The 18,425-nt window shown below is 35.1% G+C and overlaps 1 long non-coding RNA gene across 1 annotated transcript; it reads right to left on the bottom strand.

Moving 5' to 3' along the window:
- Positions 1-1,592: 1,592 nt before the first annotated feature.
- Positions 1,593-17,029, bottom strand: LOC150054758 (uncharacterized). The gene is made up of 3 exons (XR_016537654.1): positions 16,933-17,029; positions 1,744-1,950; positions 1,593-1,653 (listed from the first exon to the last, which is right to left on the bottom strand). It is a non-coding gene; the product is annotated as an uncharacterized LOC150054758 (long non-coding RNA).
- Positions 17,030-18,425: the final 1,396 nt, after the last annotated feature.

The following is an 18,425-nucleotide window of genomic DNA, read 5'->3' as shown; positions in this document are numbered from 1 at the left end:
GAAGTGTGGTTCAAGCGATAAAAAGCTGGCTTTAAGCAAAGAAGCCAAGTGAGAGAATTCAAGACCACATGTAGCACACACATGAAAGTAATAATAAAAAATAAAGCAAGTACCTGAATTAAAATAAACCCATTACAAAAGACACAACTACTAAGCAGGGAAAGCATTAAGTCCTGAAAGAGAAAGTATGAAAGCTGTTCACTCTTTCCATATCAAGTCTTACCTTGGAATTCTTCAGATCAAGGCTAAAGCAGAGTGTTAAGCAATCTTGATGTGTGAGTGAATGGGAAGACAATGATCCTATTTTTCAATATGCCGCAGGGACCTTGTGATTTCCTTTAATTTGAATTAACTCTATTGTTTTGAACAACTGAGATTTTAGGCCTGCATGTTTTAGAAACAAAATATGTCTTGAAATGTTTAGTTCTCTGGATGATGAATTTCCTAAATATTTCTACTTATTTTGTCTTTGTCAGAGCAGGAAAGAATATACACTAACCCTCTTTTTCCCTTTTTGCCTGTCCTGGGGCTTGAACTCTGGGGCTATACTTGGGCTTTCTCAAGGCTAAAGCTCTACCACTTGAGCCACAGCACCACTTCCAGCTTTTTCTACATATGTGGTACCAAAGAATCAAACCCCGGTCTTCATGCATGCTAGGCAAGCACTCTACCACCAGGCCAAACTCCTAGCCCTACTAACCCTTTTTTCTCATCCTTTTTTAATATCATGCAATAAGGGTTAGTTCAGATTGCTGTTTGTTTTGAATGTGTAGGAAGATATTAATGATAACAATAAAAGGCAATTACATAAACTGAAGCTACCCTTTAAAAATATTATAGCCAGCCTCCACTGTCATGATCATTGAGTGATTTCTCAATAATTTCAATTCAACCCATTTTTCTTCACAATAGAAAGGATTATTACTCTGATTGAACCTCAGATAAATTTGTTGGTTTGCCATATAGTCCCATGAATCATATAAGACACTTGCTTGGTGTTTATACAGTACATAGATTTAGTGGGTATATCTTCATGCCTACTCTAGTTTATATTTACTTTCCAGGACAAGAGAAAAATTTTGAAAGATTAAGTCTCTTGCCAAAAAACATATGGGAGTGCCTGTGATGCTGTTTTAGATTAATCCTATCCTACATGAAATTTCTAGAATTGCATCTAAAATAAGAATAAATGGGATCTGAGGACCCAATAAAATTTTTTTCCAGAATTATAATAGAGGCATAGCTCAATGGTTGAATATTTACTGTTCTACAAGCAAAGCAAAGCAAGCCAGAACAATATTTCTTAGAATAGAATGTGGACTTTCAGGCTGTGAGTGAATGTGTGATAGCTATTTAGAGGCATGTTTACCTTCTGCCTTTTGTCACCAGTCTACTTGAGTAAGGCATTATTACTCTCTGTAAGTCTGTAGAGATGATAGCTAGAAGACTTATGCAGGGCTTATAAAATAAGCATCAGGCTTACAGCTTGCCATACTGTATTGCAGAGAGCACATTGTGATGGAATAAGGAACTAAAATAATCCCAGAATGATACCTCTGTGTTATCACTGTCTTTCCTTGTGTCCCAGAGTTGGATGACAGAGGAGGATGTAACAAAGATGGAGGAATTCATGGCAGGAATTTCTGCAACCATCTAATGAATTGAAATACCATTGTTTGTGCATTCTGTAACTCCTCACCACACACCCCACAGAAAACCCTGAGTAAGGGAAAACAAACTCACAGGTGTGTAGCATTCATTCGTGATTGCACAGGTCTTGTGCGTCATTATTCTGGAATCCCAGAACAGTGATATGAATAGGAAGAGTTTAAGGTGAGGCTCTGAGAAACAAGGAACTTGATATAAGCATCTCTGGTAAGTCTCCTGTATTGATTGTGATTTAATTCTTCTGTTCTTTGCTGTTCCTTCCGAGAAGTTCTTTTGTTTTTCCTAAGAAGAGATTAATCAGAAAATTATTTCCCAGACCCTACCTCAAACAAGTAACTCAGATACTTACCTGCTTATTGTAAGACCTTTGATCCTTCTCCTGTTTTCTGCACTTGGTTCTCAGTGAAAATTCATACATGATCCTTAAGGTGTATGTGTTGGATTTCTTTTCAGGAGTTTCCTTCCCATTCTTTCCAACTCCCTTTTCTCATCACATAGCTTTCACATAGAAAGAATCAAGTTAACCATATCCATTATATTGTCCATTTTATCCATTTCATATCAACAATCTGATTCTATTGACTGAGCTTGTCGCCATAGAATCAACTCCATTTTGAACACATGAATTGTTACACACTACTCATATTTGTAACTTTCTAGTTTGAGATTGCCTGAATTTCTTTTGTTTGGTAAATTTGTGGAGCTTGGCAGCTCTCTGTTTTATCTGTCTTCCCCAGGAATCTTTGCCTTATGTCTGAAACAATGCTTCGACTGCTTAGCACACATAGGAAATCCTAGATAAGACCATTTTCAGGCTGGGTAACATTGGGCTATCAGCAAAATTTCAGCCTTAGTCTCTTGTATGAAAAATTCTGATGATAATAATAATTACTCAGGAGGCAGCCCAGGCAGAAAAGTCTGTGAGAATCTTATCTCCAATTAACCAGAAAAAAGCCAAAAATTTTAGAGCTGTGGCTCAAGTGGTAGAATGCTATCCTTGAGTGAAAATGTTAAAGGATAGTGACTACCAGGTCCATCATATGTGCATGTACACACACACACACACACACACACACACACGTACAAAAAAAAGAAAGAGAACATGAGAAAGGGTATCAATGTGTAAGAAGTAATGCACTTACTACCTGGTGAATGTAACTGTAACCCCTCTATACATTACCCCATCAATAACAAATAAAATAAAATTTAAAAGAAGAAAGAGAGGGAAAGAAAAATAAAGAAGGAAAGAAAAATATCAATTATATTGTTATGATCATGCCATTTCTTTGTATTTAGACACACGATTGCTGCCTTGTAGTATTTCTTGTTCATTTGGTAATGTACATGGCATATGCTATGGTGCCTTGATGTAACTTTTCTAACTCATTCTGAAAGGAATGAAAAAGAAATTATTAACGTATATTTTTCCAGTTTGACATTGTTAATGTTATTTTCCCCTTTTTGGAGTGGTGCTCATCCTCTGGTTAGTCTGCATTGACTGACTCAGCCTTATAAGTTCTTTTGAGACACACCATCTAACTCATGTTCACATAGGCAATCATATACTTATGAGATGTGTGGCCATGTGAGTACATATAACCATGTTCCAAAGGCATAACATATGAAAGTGGACAAGAAAATGTCATCGCTTTTGCATATGCCCTCTGGTAGATTTCTAATAGATATTTCCTCATTGATGAATCCCATTGACTTTGTCTTAAGGGTTGCCATGGAGATCCGAGAAGATCACGAAGGTGACACCATTTGAGATGCTATTGAGCACTACATAACCTCAGGGAATTAAATTTCAATATGGCTTAATTACATTGTCTTATCAAACCATTGACTGACATGTAAGATGAAGGCCAGTCCCGGGCTGCTTAACCTCTGCTCTTGGTCAGCACGTTCCTGAGTAGTGATCAGTCCATTTTCTGACTTTCTTCCCCACTACAGATACAAACACCAAGCTGAACACCCTTTCATCATGACAAGGAAAAGCCAAGAAGTAGATGTAAAAAAGTCACACCTATTTCATAGACTTTGGGGAGTTTACATGTAATTATTTCAAAGTACTCATCTTATTGTCAGGTACCTAAGAAATGGCACTAATTGTCATTGAAAAATCCCTTTTTGAAAACCAAATCTGTCTCTGGTCTTGATCAAGGTAGACCTGAATTTCAAGATATGAAGAAAGAGTCAGAGTGGGACTAAGGTAGAAATAGAATGGGGGCGGGCCTTGTGTCTATATACAATATGGTTTTCATGGACAATGACTCTGGATAGTCATGATGATTTAAAAATACTTGTTTCTTATTTCCCCATGACAAGTTGGTGATATAATTCAGAAGGCTTTCAGTTTTTCTGACTGTGATAATGATGGTCCTAATTGAGGCATAGTCATGTTCAACAGTTTAAACATGTGGGGTATTCTATGATCCTGGGAAAAAAAGAGAAGTTAGGTAACAGTGACAGAAAATAGTGAAAGAAAATAATAAGAAGAAAATTTCTGGTATGATTTAGAAAAGAAAAGAAATATCTAATGAGAGCCTTTGAAATTTTTGGTGGGAAGTCGAATTTAAATAATTTCCTCCCCCATGCCTTCAATGGCTTCAATAAACTCTGAACTGTTCACCCACACTTTGGTGGGTTTGCCGCTACAGGCTACCTTTTATGTGCCTTCAAGTCATGTGTCAGTGTGCTGGGATAATGAGGTGTGGGCTTTAGCAGGTGAACAGAGCTCAAGGGGAGAAGCTTCCCGAATGGAATTAGTGCCTTCTCTAAAGACTACCTGGAAAGATCACCTGCCCTTTATGGTAGGTGTGTGTGGGTGGGGGGAGGGACCCAGAAAGCACAAAATAGGCTTTATATTAATGAATCTACTGGTCCATCGGTGTGGGATTACTCAGCACCAACTGTAAGAAATAAATCTCTGTTGTCTGTAAGCTGCCAAGTCTAAAGAATTTGTCATGGTAACTAAGACAGATGTGTGTTCTTTAGAAGAGTTCTGAGACATAGAGTCACCTCTGATAGAGTGGTAGCACAAGGCTGGAACTTGTAAGAATATCTTGGTTTATCTTTCCCTTTCACCCTGACTCATCTTTGACTCTCCAAGACTTCCATTACACAGCAGTCATTCCCATCCAATGCTTATTTAATATAGAGATCTAAAGCAGTTCTCAGTCTGGTTGTGATCTCCAGTTTTACCTTAAATTGTCCTAGAATATACTTCCTGCAATAATGTGAAACCTTACATATATCCTTGAAAGAATGAATAGTTGAGAACAGTCACCCTCAAGTAGTGATAGTAGAAAGGATTGCAACTGGCTATAGTGAAAAATGCAGAACAATGTGATAATGAGAAAAGATCCCCCAATTTTGGGTGTTCAAAGTAGATGAATTTAAGACAAGGAGTATCAGTTTAAGATTTACTATTCACTTGGTGAAATCAACATCTTTAACTTCTAAAACTTAAGATGTTGTTACTCATAAATCCTTTGCTTATAGGGTCATGAAAATACCTCCCCCAAAAGAAACGAGAGAGAGAGAGACAGACAGACAGACAGACAGAGACAGAGAGAGAGAGAGGGAGAGGGAAAGAGAGAGAGACAGAGGGAAAGAAAGTACCAAGGATTGGCAGACTAGAAGTTAAAATGTAGTAAAAATAAGTACTATCTACTAAAGCTAAAACAATTTTATTGATATTCATATAATTGTCTCTTAGAATACAATTAGTTCCACAATATACTGAAATATGTTTCTAAATGGTGATTTATTCTCATAAGAAGTTAATTTGCAATACCCAAAGTACTTCAGGTATTTTAATTTTGTTTTAATTACAAGAATTTGAAAGTTATATAATTTCTATAGTATTAGCATAGTATCTATGGCTTCTTTTATGAAACTCAAAATTGAAAAAATATTAAACTGCCAAAGGGTAAAATCTTCCAAGTTTATTTAGGCACACTCTTTTAGATATTGAAAAATTTGACATTTCCAAAACCAATTATATACATCAAACAGTAGCATTAGTGGTATAGTAAATTTGCAAATGTATTTTTCATCTGAAATTCTTGCTTATTCAATTTTCACGTCAAGTTAAGCTACTGTTCAAACACTAAGTTACCAGGAGGCCACTGAAACATTTATTGGATAAAAAGACAAAATCATTCATTCTTTTTAGTTATATTCAAATTTCCAATGTATATGGGACTGAGAGACGCTGAACAATTAAAACAAAGAAATAATCACAAATGCTTTACCAAAATTTTCTGTCTTGAAAGTAAGGATCACAGCTAGCGTTTTACATTTAGCTGATACTAGGCAAAAATATTTTAATAATTCACTGCTTATATAACAAGGTGGTACCTAAAAAGATAGTCATTTCTTTATGGTATAAATCTGTTCACTAAAGGAAATGGTCATTCTATCATGTAAACTCTTATGGAATTTCTAAAAAGGTTCCAGGGAAGTTATTTTAAAGTTTTTTAATCAAACCTTGTTTTGCTTTGGGCATCATTAAAGTTACCATATAAAAAAGTGAATAAATCAAAGGCTAAACATAACTAGAGCCCTTTGAGCAACCAATACACTACTATTTAGTAAACAAACCATAAATTAGAAGGCTTATATAATAAAGCTTTTCTTTCCAAATGGAATTAAAAATACTTTAATAGGGCCTGCCTGGGGACTGATACATCCCATTACTAAATGTGGTTGACCTGTCTAGTGCTTTAACAAGCACATTTACTCACCTTCAAAACCAAGGGAAAATGGTTTTGAAAGTAAACCAGTGGGAAAAAAATGTGTTTTCTTAGAGTATTGTATTATCTAATATTCCCTGAATTCTATATTGTAGATTAACCAACCTGAAGAAAGATGGCATGTAACATTTTTATATTTCAAAGAAACAGAAAAAAATTTTAGTCTGTAAGTTCAGAATTTATACTGAAATTTTCATATATTAAAATAATTATAAGCACTATATATACTCTGACTGTAACATAAATGAATTTATTAATCCTGAATTGTTAGATATAAACTGTCAGGTCTATTTATCTAAGTTAGCTGTTAATATGTTGATATGTGTTGGGAGCCGAGTGCAGAGTCAGGCTGGCCCATGATTCTGCATCACTGAGTAGGATAACCACATAAAGAAATGAGCTGTCATGTATGAATGCCATACCTAACTTTGAGGTATATTGTCGGTATTGTGAATCACTTTCTGCTGAGACTTGATTACCATTGGGTACGAATGTGTTATTGCTTTATCACTCTTTTCTGAGACCTATAGTGAGAGTAAACACGTGAACCTCCCTGTTCTGCCCACCTTTGTGCTGATAGGCTCCTGTATCCTATATTAGCTGAATGGACTTCCTCAATAAATGAGTTCCTGCCTTGACTGGTCTCCCTGATGCGTCTGATTGTCCTCCAGCGAGGGAGGGCTGGGTGCAGGCGGTCAGTCGGCCCTCTCCTTTCTCGGCTTGTCCTGGTGGGGGCATGTTCTATCCCTCCTGCATGTCAGGAGGAACCGAGGACTAAAAACCCTGATAGATATGCAAATATTTCAAGTGTCAAACTGCAACTAATTAGTATAAAATTACATTTTATGGACATTAAATTGAATATACATATATGGATTAAAATTTTTCTCTTTCATATTTTGGACTTGATATAATTTATATATCTTTAATAGTTTTTGAGGGCCTAACTTTGTGTCTATGCATTAATAATTAACCACTTTTTATCAAATGTGTTGATTGACATTGCCAACTACTTGTTTATAAAGTATAATAAGATTTTAAACTTTTCACAAAATTTGAAACTTACGTATCGGTTTATTAAATAATCATAGCAATAGTTTATGCCTGATTAAATGTAGTAAAGAGTTAATGTTTACAAGTTTGACATGATCAATATCCATATCCAAAGATACCAGATTTTATTTGGTGAAATTGATAAATGGATCCTAAAATTCATCCATAAGGAGTATAGTTTGGTTTTCTTAACCAGTACTGGTGCTTAAACTCTGGGCCTAGGTGCTGTTCCAGAACTTTACTGCTCAAGGTGAGTGATCCACTTCTAGCTTTCTTTGTGATTAATGAGAGATAAATTGGAGATAGAGTCTCACTGACACCATAACCATCAGATTTCAGCCTTGTGAGTAGCTAGGATTACAGGAGTGAACCACTGGCACCTGGCTTGCCAAGGCAATCTTTAAGACACTATAAACTTGGAAGACTCATACTTTTGACTTCAAAGCCCATTACACAATGATAGGAGGACTAACAAAAGGGGAAATAGAAGCATCAGTGAAGTTGAGTGATCAACCCAAAATAAATCCCAACAATTCTGTTTAAACAGAGGATATCCATATGCGAAAGATGAATTTATGTTCCTACCTAATATCATACACTAAATCAAAGTGGACAACATATCTAAATGTAAAAGACCTAAAAGTGAAAGAGGTATGGACCTCTGTGGCTTTGAGTTAAACAAATGACACTGAAAGCTTAAGTGCTAAAAGAGAAGACTGAGTATCATAAAGACAGTCCACAGAATGGGAGATACCATTTGACTATCATATATCTGATAAGGGACTTGAATCTAGATTATGTGAAAAACTCTCGTGAGTCAGTAAGACAATAACAACCCAATTTAAAAATTGAATAAGGGGTGGGGGACGTTTGGCCTAATGGTAAGAGTGCCTGTCTAGCATGCATGAAGACCCAGGTTTGATTCCTTGATATCACATACATAGAAAAAGTTGGCAGTGATGCTGTGGCTCAAGTGGTGGAGCTCTAGCTTTGAGAAATCCGAAGGCCAGTTCTCTGACCCTCCGTTTAAGTCCCTGGACTGGCAAAAAAAAGGACTAAGGGTTTGAACAGCTAGTTCTTCAAAGAGATATGGAAATGTTGAATAAGCACATGAAAAGATGTCGGGCTTCATTAGTCATTATGAAACTATAAACCAAAACCACAAATACATGCCACTTCATACCAAATGGATATTTATAATTAAGAAAGAAACACAATTGTCAGGGAACGTGGGAGACATTGGAACTCCTATAAATCACTCATGGGATTATAAATTGTAGCCACTTTGGAACACAATTTAGAAGTTCTTCTGAAGATTTAACATAGAATTATCAAATGACCTAGCATTCCTCTCATAGATTTCTACACATGGCACAAAAGCCTATTTTCACATGAAAGTGGCATGCACCTTGTCATAGCACTATTATTTGTAATAACTCACAAAGAAGAAACAACTCAAAAGCTTCTTAACTGATGAGTAGAGATTATGATGTGGTCATATAAGATAATGCCACTGTTTAATTGGAAAAGGAATGGAATACTGTAATATGCTGCAATGTGCACAAAACTCACAATAATGTGTTAAATAAAAGCACACAGGACTATGTCTATTGCAATTCCATTTGTATAGCTTGTTCAGTATAAGATAGTCTACTGACTCAGAAAGCAGATTCATGATTGTCTAGGGAAGAAAGGAAGGAACCAGGAAATGCTGTAGAGTGATTGGTATAGGATATGAAGTTTCTTTATGGGATGATAAAAATGTACTGAGATTGTATAATGGTGATTATGCAATTCTGTAAGGGTATTAAAATCTATTAAATTGCCCAGTTTTAACAAGGGAGCAGTATGTAAGTTACATGTACATATACACATTTACATTATTATATACATATATGTATGTATACTGTATGTAGCCTACATATTAAAATGAATTCACCTCTGAAATATCATAGCCTAAATAGCATGAATATGATTATGTCTAATAATATTTATAATAGTTATAGAACCTATGTTTCACAACTTACCAAGAAAGTCATAATTTTTCTTATTTCATGAACTCCACCTTTATATCTATTTTTCTCTACTTAGTTACTTTATTTGTATATCTGCTCCATTACCAAGTGTATAAAATTAAAATTCTGCAGTCGTATACATCTCAATATCTGGGTAATATATACTATGTCTTCACAGATTTTAATAAGTATCAGTTTAGGTTATTTTAGTTTAATGTTTTCCAAGCCAATAAAACCAGACTCATATTTATGTTTGATATTGACAGGTGTATTTGACAATTATGAATCATAACTGCTACTGAATACCCTCAGATGAATTGTTTTTTTCTATGTCTTGACTTTTCTTATTAAAATCACAGAAAATTCTGGTGATTTTAAGAGGCAAGATGAAAGCAATTAGATTTATTTCACCCATGAAAAGAAAGCCCCACTTTCAGGGGCCGGGAGTTTGGCCTAGTGGTTAAAGTGCTTGCCTAGCATGCATGAAGACCCGGGTTTGATTCCTCGGTACCACATACATAGAAAAAAGCCGGAAGTGCTGCTGAGGCTCAAGTGGTAGAGCTCTAGCCTTGAGAAAATCCAAGGACAGGGCTCAGGCCCTGAGCTCAAGCCCAGGACTGGCAAAAAAAAAAAGAAAGCCCCACTTTCTTCTGTTATCTGTCTTTTCACTTTCAGACATTCTTGTGGGCATGTAAGCCATCTTGGTTTATCCAAAATGCTTTAACCAAATAACTCATTCAGAGTAATTTACAAAAACTCCAAATGCTTCGTTTACTGTTCTTGCTATTAAGGTAGCTTAACATCAAGATCATGGCAGATGCAGTGCTTGGTGAGGAGGCCTGGTACACATAGGTACTGTCATCTTGTGATAGCTTCCCTTGGGAGAAGAGGAATGGCAGCCTTCAGGGCCTCCTTTATAAAGACATGAATACTGGGCACAAAGGTTGCATTCTCATGACCAGGTCAAGGTGAGTGGATTCAACCTACGAATTTAGCAAGGAGAGACTCATCTTTTGAGTGTGTGTGTGTGTGCGTGTGTGTGTGTGTGTGTGTGTGTGTGTGTGTGAGATTGTGTGATTGTTGTTGAGGGGAGACACTTTAACTGTCACTTGAATTCAGGATCTGTTACTCTCACTTGGTGTTTTGGCTCAAGGCAGATTAGCCATCACTCAGCTATATCTCCACTCCAGCTTTTTGCTGCTTACACAAAGCGAAGAGTCTTTGGGATTCATCTGCCTCTGTGGGCTTTAATCTTTAGATTCCAGCCTCCTGAGTATTGAGAATTACTGATGTGAGCCCCTGGTGCAAAGCTTAGTTTTGTTTGACCTGTTTTCCTAGAAAGTGGTAGCTCCAAAATTCCAGTGCCCTGAGTTGAATAAACTAATAGTTGCTTCCATAAAAATTAAAAATTTAGCTTACTGCTTCTGAAATATGTTGACTATTTTTACTGATATAAGTAATTTGGATAGTCTACTTTTATGGAGAAGGAAACTAAAAATAGTTGGTAATCTCTAGTGGTAAAGTTGTTCATGTTTTTTAGTAAAAGTTCCTTATGCATCTAGTAATATCTATGGGCTACCATGCTCTGTTAAGTAGTAGCTAAATGGAATGACATCAAACTTTACTAATGTAGACTGGATAAATATATAAGTATTAAATTTGAATTCTGTCAAATGTTTGATTTGATGGTTTCCAAGTTTATAGCCCACAAAATTTTGAAGTATGGCATTTGTCTGAGATCTTTTAGGAATTCTCTTTTGTAAATGGATCACAATACTTCAAAATATGTGAATTACTCAAGGACTGATGGATATAAGGTAGTCAAGAAAATTTGTTTCTTTTTCTAGTACATTAAGCATAAACTTGTCCATATCACATGAATTAGCAATTTGCTAATCTACCATTTCTCTTTTTTAAGCTTTTCTCTGACCTATCACAAATTGAAAATGAGCCAATTACAATTTATCTAACAAAATTTTTTTTCAAAGTGTGAGCCTCAAGATTCCCAGGATTAAAATTAGAAGTAGCTAAGCAAACAAATTATATACAGAGGCTGATAACGTGAGTGCATGTAAGTTTCTACAGACCAGGTAAGGTTGTTGCCCATTGCAGCAACTGCCAAATAACATTATGTATCATCGATGATGTATTTCTAGGCAATCATACTCTTACAAAATCCATTAACAGTTCCGTCAATTTTCTGTGTCTATCTGCAGCTGTCACTCAAGGAGAAAATTTAAATGTTGAAGTTGCACTTTCATTTTCACACTATAATTTCAACCCTAGGGCCAATACCATTTTAGGATGGTGAAATCATGAATCTTTCTATTTAGATATCCTTGAGGGCTATGTAAAGATGCCCTTGAGATAATTAATTAAATGGATTCAATCTCCTTTAAAGTAGGAGTGATCGCTCATTCATAAAATGTCTTCTCCATTCATAACTCATTAGTCTTTAAATTTTGTGAATTTAGTTTGAGAAAGAGCGAGTTTCCATTAGCAATTAACACTTGATTAATTTATAGACATGATTTTTATTTGGCATATATTTTTATTAATTCATAGAAGAGATGATGCAGTGATAGTCCTAACTTATCTATCTATTAAAAAATCAAAGCAAGTACAATTTTAATGTATTTATTAAGCAAGCAAGCAGATCCTGGCATTTATCACTAGTACAGGTTGGTTATGACTGTCTCACATTTTCTACTTGACAAAAACAAGATGACAGCCATTTTCAAATCTGCTCTGACCTGGCACTGCTTGTTAAGGTGATATGTATGGGTCAATTAAAAGCTTGTTGTCATTGCTGGTTTGTATCTTACTTTGCTAACAAGGCTATTTAGGAAAACAGTGAAAGAAAAAACGTATTAAGATTTTGAAGAATATTGAATCAGACATCATTTTATATTTCTCTAGGGGTAAATCATCAAATTGAAAATAAAAACATAACAGTTCAATGAAATAGTCTATAAATGATATTGTCAAAAATGTTTGTATCTTTCTTTATTTAAACGGTAACATTTGAAATCACGGACTTCTTTGACTGGGATTTATCATTTATGTGCTTATGAATTTAGTACTTTTTGCCCTGATTTTTAGATGAACATCATTGGTTTACTTGGATATTAGTAAGAAAAATGAAACTTCTGAAATTGTGCATTTAGGAATAGAAATGGAGTGTTTGATTATATTTTTTTAGCATGAGATATAATGGCTGAAAAGCTAGAAAGAGCACATTTTTTATCTATGGGAATGTTGTCTTTTATGTCTAAAATGTGTTTTACTATTGCTTGGAAGCTATAATAAAGCTTTTATCTCCCCTTGTGTTCCTAAGTGCTTCTGTGTATGCATTTGTAACAGGATAAACAGCCCTCAAGGCTTATGTATTCATGTGTGCCTATTAATTTCTTTTTACTTCTGGGACTGGGATTTACAATTAAATGTTTAGGGAGAATGGTACAGAACAATGAAACAGCCTTTGCTCTTGACCTTGGCTGTAGATGGATTGATATCTGCTTTTACTAGTTTGTGTGTGTGTGTGTGTGTGTGTGTGTGTGTAAAATATATAGTATATTTTAAATATATGGTATAATATATATACTAGTAAAATATATATTTATTTCTTGAAGCAAGTCTCTAAGTCTTAATTTTTCTCCTGTTTATAAATGGTTCAGTTGGAAAAGTTAATTTAGAGTCAAAATTCTTTGATGAAAGATTTTTTTTAACAGAAATGTTGAAAGACTAGATGTTTAATATATTGAATGTGTGTGTGTCAAATGAAGAAATCTTGTGTCAAGTTTTCTGGACCATAGTGTGCCTAGACATGTGTCAAATATTATTTTGGGTGTATTTATAAAGGTGTTTCTGAATGAGATTAGCATTTTAATCTGGACTGATTAAGCACATTCCCTAATGCTGGTTGGTCAAATTTACCTAACTAAAGAGCTATGGAGTATAAGAGAATGCCTCCTGCTTGTTGCTTACAGAACATTGGTTATTTCCAGCTTTTGGACATAATGGAAATGTCAGTACTTTGGGTTCTCAAATCTGCTGACTTTTACCCTAGAACTTATACTACTACTACTACTTACTACTTACCCTTCCAATTCTGAGGCCTTCCTTTGATAGAAATTGTACTTTAACTCTCCTGGATCTGTAGCTTGCCAAATTTATCTTGAGGTTTTTCAGTCTTCACAATAATGGGAGTTAATTTCCTATACTTTATTTCTTTGTATATGTATTTGCACACATCCGTGGGAAATGCTAAAATATTCTGTATATATTCATAATTTCTCCTCCACATATATTCAATTATCATTAAGCTTTGTGAATTCAGCTATGAAAATAATTCTCACATTTCCAAAACAGATTTTATTGAATTTTAAAGAATTATTTATTTTAAATTTTATAAAACAACAATTAAAGTACTTTGGATTGACAAAATTTTCAAACCATATTTTATTGTAAATAAATAGCATTTTATTCAGAAGCACTCTTGAAATTATTTTTCCTGATATAGACTTCAAGACAGCTAAGACATAGGACTATTCTACAGATTATTGATTTTAAAACATACAAGAGTTGTATTTTGTACTTCAAAGGATGTTGAGGGAAAGAATAGTGAAGCATTTAAACTATAAGTATCACAGTATGTGAAATATGAGTCATAAAGATGTTTTAATCATGAAGATAGGCTCTAAAATTATAACCCTCTTTCTAAACATATAATTCATAAAGAAGACAATGTGCAAGAGACTAGGACAAGAAGAATAAAAATAATGTAGTCTTTATTCTTAAAAAGTTAAATCTAATGGAAGATAAATATATACCCATCATTTCTGTACAGGAAAAAATTTAAATACTGTAACTGATGTCTATTTCATCTGATCTTAGTAGTAATTGTTATTGCCATTTTTTACTTTATAAAGTTTAGATTAAATGGCACTTTGTTAGTTTATACCGAATATCTGATTGGCCTTGAAAGACTAATCTATGCTTCCTCTCCTGATTACATGATGGCTGTGGATTACTGGAGATTTTATTTAACTTGATTGGCTTTGCTAGGCTGCATGCATCGGTCTTCTCATTCTGGAATTTGTGTTGAAGAAGCATCTTTAGGATAACTACTGTCATAGTAAAGGCAGATGATGTGAAGTCATTTACACTGTCATTCAACCATAAGGTACATCTGATCTGCTCAGATTCGATTAGTCAAATCAATGCATATGATTAAGCCCTGGAATTGATTGGCAGGAAGTATATTTACTTTCTAGAAGCTCAGCAGAGCAAAAAAGGAAACAAATATTTGTAAAATGGTGTAATTCACAGGATATTATGCACATAAACCACATAAGCATTCAGCACAGTGTCTGGCACAGCGAGCCTATACAATGTATAATAGCGATAAAGACAATAACTTATTTATATAAAACGTGTAATAGACTGACTCATTTCATCAAAGGGTATAGGATAATATTATAGAGGAAATATTGGCCAATGCTTCAGGAGGAAAGAGCAAAAGAAGATGCTCCAGATGGAAAGAATGTCACAAAAGCCACAGTGACATAGAAGGGGATTAAGCGAGAGCCTCAATAGATATGGAGTCTCTGTCCCTTCCTATAAATAAATCTCAGGATTAATCAATCATAAGATTTATGACAGTTTCAGCTGCAAGTAACAGGGTATTTAATCAAAAGCAGCTTAAACAACAATGTGAAAATATGCATTAAATCATTAAACAAGAAATATGAAGATGAATTTCAATATTGATTCAATATTAAGATATACTCACCAATTTAAAGTTTTTTCCTTTCTATATTTCATCATTTTGTTTGGTTGTCTGTGTGTATGTGTGTGTGTGTGTGTGTGTGTGTGTGTGTGTGTGTGTGTAAGTGCACACTAGTACTAGGGCTAAATTTTGGGACCTGAGTTCTATTTTTTTCACATAAGGTTAACACTACCAGTTGAGCCACAGCTCCAATTCTAGTTTTTTGGTGGTTAATTGTAGATAAGAGTCTCAGACTTTCCTGCCTATGCTAGCTTTGTATCACAATCCTTGGATCTTAGCTTCTTGAGTAGCTAGGATATAGATGTGACTATTGGTCCCCAGCTGGTTTGGTGACTTCGATTTTAACTCTCTTGTGTTTCAGGTTAGCTTTTTTTTTTTTTTGCCAGTCTTCTAGGCCTTGAGCTCAGGGCTTGAGCACTGTCCTTGGACTTTCTCAAGGTTAGAACTCTACCACTAGAGCCACAGCATCACTTCTGGCTTTTTTCTATGTATGTGGTACTGAGGAATTGAACCTGGATCTTCGTGCAAGTTAGGCAAGCACTCTACCACTAGGCTAAACTCCCGGTGCCCTCAGGTTGGCTTTTTAAGTCCACTGATCATGTGTTCAGTTCAGAGAATCCGAGTACAAGACAGGAGTTTCTCTCCCGTGTTTCCTTTTTGTTTGGTTTTGTTTTGAGACTTGATCTTTTCAGATGGCTCATACTGAAACTTGCAATTTGTCTCAGGCTAGACTTGAACTCACTATCATCTTGTCTCTACCTCCCAAGTCTTAGTATTACAGGCATGCACCATTTATTGTATTTCTTTTTAATCAGTTAACATTTTTTAAAAAATTCCCCTTTCACAGCTTAATTTGTTGTCTCATCAGACAGAGCTAGCTCACATGCCTATTCCCAGATAACACTGGCTAACAGAAGTAGAGTTACTTTAAAACTAATAATGAGTTTAGGGAAATATTTGGTTTCTAAAAAATTATCTCTTCTTTTAGAAAATAATCAAATCCGGATTCTATGGGCAAAAGGAAAAAGAAAAGCACCAACAGACACAAATAGTGTCTGTTTGCCACCTATAGAAAGGAATGCAGTATTTTTGTACAGGATTAAACATTTGTAGTGGTAAATGGTTTAGTGAATTCTGTCTACAGAGCTTTCTACTTTACATAAATTATAACTTTTGGTACTAGGTTAGGATTATTCATTGAAATCATGGCCGTCAGCCATGCAAATGGGGCCACAGATTTTACTTAAGATCTGGGGTCACAGATTTTTATTGTAAATCATTTGAATATCCAGATGGTAAAAAGCACAACACTGGGTCCAGGGATATGGTGTCATTTTTCCCTTTACCATTAGACAACTTTGAATTCTGGCAAAGGACATGGCTTATAGTATAAACTAAAAGTGGATTTCCTTGAGAAGGTTAACTCTACTATTTCCTAATAATCACAGAATAAATCCCTCACATTTTTTTCTTTATTCATTTACTGGGGCAAACCTTGTTGGTATTGACAGCTTAATAATTTCCTTAAAAAATTCCTAAACATATATAAACCTAAAGAACAAAGAAATCAATATCCTTCAGTAAAATACCTTCATGTTTGTGTCATTGTCTTTCCAACTTGAATATTTATTTAAACAGCTCTTACCTCTTTTTGTCCCAGAGATGTTGATTTTCAAGGGTAACTGCAGTGAGTCTGAAATGCTGACACACAGATACAAGTCATCATCTACACTCATACTCTATTAGGGTTTCCAAAATATTCAAGCTTAATTTATCCACATGGAAAAAGGCAAAATTTCTCCCTCAAAAGGTAGAAATGCAACTACTTTTCTCCTCTCATTTGGTTCTAATGTGCAAATAGCATGGCACTATGACTCACCAGGTTAATGCCTTCTATGACATATTTCAGTGCCCACACAGTTTTCATTCTCATGACTTTTGTTCCTGTGTTTGAATCAATTATGGTAGCTATTTGTCAGTGTACTAGAAAAGTCTCTACCCTTTTATCTTCCACTGTCTCTCATTAAAAAGCTTTTTGGCTCCCTACCTCTATTGCCTGATGGAATTTAAATCACAAAAATAAGCTGAAAGCAAAAAAAAAAAATCAGGATGCAAGGACTTTATGGGAAAGATGAGTCATGAGAGGAGATCTGGAAGAGATAGGAAAGCAATGAGGACAGAGAGACTTCAGTTGATGGTCTTAGTGGATGGACCTTCGGAGCAGGAGGCTGTGGTAGCCATGGAGATGCATGGAGAGAGAATGAAGTTTTAACCAATATACTTGGCAATTTACTGGGCAAATCCTTTCCCTAGACTGAATTTGGTCATTGCAACATTTAAAATTTCAAACAAGCCAGGTGCAGGTGGTTCATATCTATAGTCCTAGCTACTCCAGAAACGGAGCTCTGAGGATCTCACTTCAAATCAGCCCCGACAGAAAAAAAATCTATGAGGCTCTTAGTGGCAATTAACCAGCAAAACTTTGGGAATGGAAGTATGGCTCAAGTGGTAGAGCAAAAAGACCCTATGTTGAGCAAATCGCAGGACTAGCAGTAAAAGCACTAGCAAAAAGGGAACTTCAAACTTTTCTCTTAAATATCTATGTCAAGGTTTATGTGCCATCTTAGTATTTCCTGCTGAAAGCAAACAAACAGCTAAGAGTTGGACTCACTGCAACAATTTACCAGTGTCTCGCCATTATAGTACTTTAAAATATTATGAATGGAAGATGCAAAAGTAGATGGAAGATTCTCTTTGAGTGAAGATCTACCAACTGTCACGTGCTGTGCTAAGTACCTCCCAGGCTTCCTTTTATGTATTTTTTTGTTCAGGTCTTGAAACATGTGTTACTTTGGAACATAAACCAAGAATCTTAATTCATTGTTTTAGAGGAAGAATAATTCTGACCAATTTTAAGGACTATCCAAATATTTATGCAATTAGCTACCAGTTCATTTGCCTTGTAGCTACTTTAGACAATCTTATTGAAGGAAACATTTGAACAAAATATATAAATAAAAAGCACATGCAACTTAAAAAAAAGACTACTCTGTCAGTTTAGTTTATTGCATACAGTGGAATTCTAATTTTATTTAGGCCATATTGACAAGTTCATGACAAATAAAAGTATATTTTGGA

Source organism: Megascapheus bottae, chromosome 14 (genome assembly GCF_031878675.1).
Source record: "Megascapheus bottae isolate mThoBot1 chromosome 14, mThoBot2.hap1, whole genome shotgun sequence".
In the NCBI taxonomy this organism is placed as follows: Eukaryota; Metazoa; Chordata; class Mammalia; order Rodentia; family Geomyidae; genus Megascapheus; species Megascapheus bottae.
The sequence above is the reverse complement of the archived record's forward strand: the minus strand, read 5'-3'. Positions and strand labels throughout refer to the sequence as shown.